Genomic DNA, 5,695 nt, shown 5'->3' on the forward strand with positions numbered 1-5,695 from the left:
ATTGTTGGGTTAATGCTTGGCTTTTGTACTTACAAACTGTATCTCAATACTTGATTGAATGCATGTTTCTTCTGTTTACAGACAATTAGACCAGATTGAGAAAGAAGAAAGACAGGACAAAATAAACTGGAAATCTCATATAAAACATGTACAAACTGTCAAGAAGCATTTCAGTGCTGAGTAAAGCAAAACACATTCTGGACCACAAATCACTCCACATTCTATATTGTTCACTGGTTTTACCATATTTGGGGCAATACATATAAATGTTCACTACAGTCACTGTCTACACTGCAAAAAAGAGCCGTAAGGATAGTTCATAAAACCGGTTATAGAGATCACACAAATTCACTCTAAACTGTCTGTTGGGGTGTGTATGTATGTAATGTGATGTGTCTGGTTGTTCTTGGGTGGTGGGTATGTGTGCAGAGGTGCAGAACCATACATGGAGTCCAATCTGCGCATGATCACCCTGCTGCTAACTGGATTCAGCTGCAGCCTTGTTAAAAGCACCTGTGCATTGTATGTTACATCAAACCTGGTGAAGCCATGAGCTAAGCATGTTGTTTGTAGTATTTCAAAGTGAAGACTAAGTTAAAAGAAGAAGCAATTCAGCCCTCTTGTGTGCGGTGTATTTGCTTATTTGCTCAGTCTGGTGTTTTTCATACATTTTAATCTGAAATCTGAAGTAACATACACCTATATGTGTGCTTTGGACATTTTCTAGGGACGTTCTAATAGACTGCTCAACTATCTTGTTTTCTTTGTAATAATGTTGTTTTAACATGTTGTCCTCCTCAGTACTTATACAGTTGGTGTTTATGCTGTCTGTCAGCAGCCAGTCGAGGCCCTTTCCCACAGTGAGAGCCCGGCTGGTTCAGCTCTGCAGGCTGAATGGACCGGCTCTTCACTTGCCAACGACTGCACCCGGCAGGTAGCGGGGGCTTTTCAGCGAGGCCAGCCTGCATCAATCAACTTAGTTAGAGGGCTCTCTCTGTAATTGCCAACTATTACAATGTGTGGCACGAGGGGTTCGACACTATTTTCAAACATGATGAAATGGCATCAAGGCCTCCTCTCACATCCAGTGATAATTGAACAATTAAACTTTAGCATACAAATTAGCTCTTCATGCGGCATAACTAATCACCGAGGCAGGCTGGGGACAAAGAAGGCTCTCCGGGGTCGATACCAAAACTGTTTTTCCACACTTCGTTTTTGAGCCCAGGTTTAAATGGGTTTATTAGATCAGTGCGATTATTAGTTTGTCAGTTTTGTTTGCAAAAATCACCTTTAAAAGAGTTATTTCACCTGATTTAAAGAGTCCTATTTTGCCAAAGCTCTTCTCAGCACCCATGCTTTTTCAGGTGAAATGGCCCTAATTACACAGGTGATTGAGACCCAGGACCATTTACTTCAGGTCATCCAGCTGCAACCCCTATTAAACATCTCGATTAGACAGGATTTAAATCACCCGGTTTGATTGGGGCAGTTAAGCTCTTTATACTCTTCACTGTAAAATGCTAATTCCCTCCGAAAGGAACGGACAAGAATCCTCTGAGAGCATATGGAGAATCTCTCACATTAATAATTCAAAGGAAATGAGCAAAAATTAGTGAGCGGAGCATCGGCGATGTCATGTCGCCATTACTTCTGCAAATGGGATATTTGATTTGAAAGACTGAAAATGGAAATATCGTCAGCATGAAAAATGATCACCGTCTCTACCAGACACTGAATCATCTGCTTGTACGTGAAGTCCGATTCTGACAAACACATGAAATTCATACCGCTATCATTCTCCAGATTATGCTCGTTTCTTTCTACTAGGGTTACTAAGCCTTCTATACAAAGGTAGCTAAGCCTCCTAAGTATGAACTCTGATGCCTAATTACACTTTAGGAGGACCTGAAAACCCCTCAGCAACTCCTCACACACGCGGCAGAGCTCTTCAGGTGCATTAGGTGAAAATGACATTAACTCATGGTGGACGCAAGGCTTCAGGAACCACTTGAAGCATGCAACAGTCCTGAAGAGGGCCTGTATTTCCAACCATGACAAAAGGCCGAAGATGACAACATGGGTCTTGCAGCAGTATGTATAGTGACACCAAAATAAGCAGCTGCTGATCCATTTGCACGTACTCCCTTTGTGTATTTAGTGAGCCTAATGCCTTAAAAAGCAGAAAATGTAGTCGGGGTAAAGTTTGTGCGAGACAAACATGCGCTCATGACAATGTTTGACACCATCAACTCCTCCTCGGTGGACAGTCACAGATGGGAAAGATTATGAATTTGATATTAGCTCCGACCGAAAAGGCCAAACTAGGAGCACGAGGCGCATTTAATATCTAAACGTGGCTGCTCACACACACGAGTCATTTGCAAGTTCCAATACAAGATGATTATATGTGTTGATACGTGAAGGCAGGAGATGGAAATGATTGGAAATGTATCACGAGGCGGTGATTGTAGACAATATTAAACTGCACAAAGAAGCTTTTGTTCTCGAATTCCTGCGGCATTTCAGCCAGTATTGCCTCTGCTTTAATTTAATATCTATTTATTTTACTCCATTGTATGGGTTTTATTGAGGTTGCGCCTGCTTTATCGCCCCGATCTCAACCAGAAGTGAAGGTCAGGAGAGGCAGAGTGCCTCTGTTTATTGGCTTCCATTGAGCCCATATGAGCTGATTTGGCTATCTGCTCTTGATATTAAGCTCTTTCATGGTATTTTGTGCTATCCGGATATTGTTTATCACCACATTGAGATATTCTGTGTGTATTTACAGCTGAATTAAATATTCTTCATCACTTTTGTAATATCCTCTTTGTAGGCCTGTGCAGGATGTGAGGATCCTGCTGGATGTGCGAGCAAATCCTTATGTAGACTATCTACGAGCTGCAGAGGACAACACACAATATACAGTATGTTTCATCAGTCCCCTCCCTCATGCTGTAAAATGTAGAATCTTATTATTTTCAGAGAACTCTAGGATAAACTTCTCTACACTGTTACTCTCAAGGGTCACGTTATTATGTGTATTAGTTATTTAATCCATTAATGTACCTTCATTTGCACAGCTATATTATAAATTATCACAGCCTATGTCTTAGAATTAATTGGATTATACATTAAGCTATAACTTAAATAACTTTCTTGCAGTCTGAATTATTCCAAATTTCTCCTTTAAGACCTGACTGAAAAATATCGTATCAGTAACTCATGTTCCTCTAGTATTAAATACTGCTATAATTTTGTCAAATATTTTAAATGCCATTATGATTTATGTCAAACAGTAATCCCAAACCAACAATTATGGATCAAATGTAGGGCAGGAATACTCACCCTGGGGGCCACTTTTGCAAATTACCAGCTAATAAACAAACATTAATATTATTTATCAGTATTATTAAGTATAGTAAAACTTTAACAGCCTGGGCGATTATTTACTTAAATCACTGAAATCGACAGGGCTATATTTGGGACAGGTTTCCCAAATATATGATCTTTGTTTTCTTGTTGTCTTCAGCGGATGCACCCCCAGCACCTCAAGCAAAAAATAGCGCTTATTTTTTCATGATTTTAAAACCTAATTCTATATTTTTTTAATCATTTAAATTTGGCTGTGTGGTTAACAACACAATTTTCTGTGATGTGACAAGCTGTTACACATAGGCCTTTTTATTTTTGCTGTACTTGGACTCCCCATTGCACACGATTATGACCGGCCCTAGTGCACGCTATCATGCATGTATTGTCTCAGCACACACAGAGACTTCACCAGGGGTCGGCAACCTTTACTACCAGAAGAGCCATTTTTAACCAAAATAGTAAAAGAAAATCTGTCTAGAGCTGCAAAACATAATTGAGCTTTATATGAAGGTAAGACAGCCAATTAAGTCTAAGTCTAGCCTATCTACATTATATAACAGGTCTAAATGAACATTCATTAATATGTTCCACCACAAGGGGGCGACTCTGCAGGTGGCTCTTCATGATTGTTCTGTACTATAACTTCTCCATTCTCCATTTTCCTCCAAGACTTTTCCTTTTTTGGATTTGGAATCCACAGCTAGCCCAGCAATGGAGACTCAAGATGAGCTACTGCTACTGAGGTTTGGCAAAATTTAGAGGAAAAGGTGCCGTAGATGTATGATGAACATTTTAGTTATTTTTCTTATTTGGTATATAGGCTACACATTTTTACAGTTGGAAAATGTAAGAACTACTTAGAGCGCATTCACACCAGGATAGTTCTGGGGACTCTGTTCGATTGGGCAGGGAATGCCGAAAAATTTCACACCTTCATTTGGTTCGGTTCACTTTCACACTGCACTTTTTTAAGCGGACCAAACGCCTGGACAACGTCACGCAGTTACAACAGCTGCTTGCTTGGGGGCGGTATTGCCCGAATCGACCACTGACCTGGAAGAAAAAGAGCATGAGGAAGAAGAAAACCCGGCTCATCGAAAATCCATCCCCTTCAGCCGGCTTGGTCGCCACAAAAACAATGGAGCAACACCAAATTTATGCAGTCTTGGAGTTTCTTTTTTTAGTCTGCCCATGAGACATTTTCCAACTTTTTCTTTTTTTTTTACCTCTGCTTCTCGTGGTTCGCGCTGTTGGCTTTGTTTTTTTTTTCAACCCAAAATGCAATTCGCTCTATGTCACTTCCTTTCTTTGGTTCACTGGATAGTCCGTTTGAATTTCCCACTGTAAGCGAACCGCACCAGGGTTCACTTTCAAGTGAACCGAGGCCCCCAGTTTTCAAGCGGACCAAGGTTCGCTCGTTTGGTCCACACTAGAGTTCGAATGGGCTTTCACACCACTTCAAACGAACCGAACTATCCATGAAAGCGGACCAGGGTTCGTTTAAAGCGGACCAAATACATATATTTATAGATTTTATACTTATATAGAAGAGGTATATCATTTTGTTTTAGATAGCTACTGACTATTTGAAAAAGAAAACCATGATGCAGATATATTTGCCATATAGCAAATGGCACCGTTTTTTTTTAAAATTATAACATTCTTTTTTTTTTGTTTTGTTAATAATTTAACTTTAAACACAGCTATATTTCCAAGGTGGCAATCTGAATCAATCGCAAGGGCTCACTCTCTTAATGGGCCCCTCCACCCTAGGTGTCCCAGAACTGCCCGCACTGTTTATATTTATGCCCCTGCTCAGACCCAAATTCAGAAAAACAGAGCAGATTTTTCTTCATGTAAACTTTTTTCAAAATTCTGATATAATAATTTTGTAAATTCCCAAAGAAAGGGCTTTTTTTCCTCAAATGAATGCATCATATTTCTGTAGTTACGATCGAGAGCTTCAGAAAAGAACAGCTGCTAAATGTAAGGTTATTTTCTGAGCTGAATATACCACGTTTTTATTGGACGGTAAGTTGAGATCCTTGAGTAAATTCTGCTGCAAATACTTGTTTACATTTCCTTACATATTAATTTCATGCACTCACAGTACGTGTGTGTACTTGTGGAGTATTTTTACACTGTGGTGTTGATGTGTATGTCAGGCAGATTCCTAATCCAAAGCATCACCTGAACATCAAAATAACATGGCCCCCTTATATGCATCACGCAAACACTGCTGCACTGAGTGACGTGCTCTGACGTCATGTCCCCGTGGGTGAAATATGATGCTGCACATGGTGCACGTGGTCTGTTGTTT

The sequence above is a fragment of the Epinephelus moara genome, chromosome 13 (genome assembly GCF_006386435.1).
Source record: "Epinephelus moara isolate mb chromosome 13, YSFRI_EMoa_1.0, whole genome shotgun sequence".
Classification (NCBI taxonomy): Eukaryota; Metazoa; Chordata; class Actinopteri; order Perciformes; family Serranidae; genus Epinephelus; species Epinephelus moara.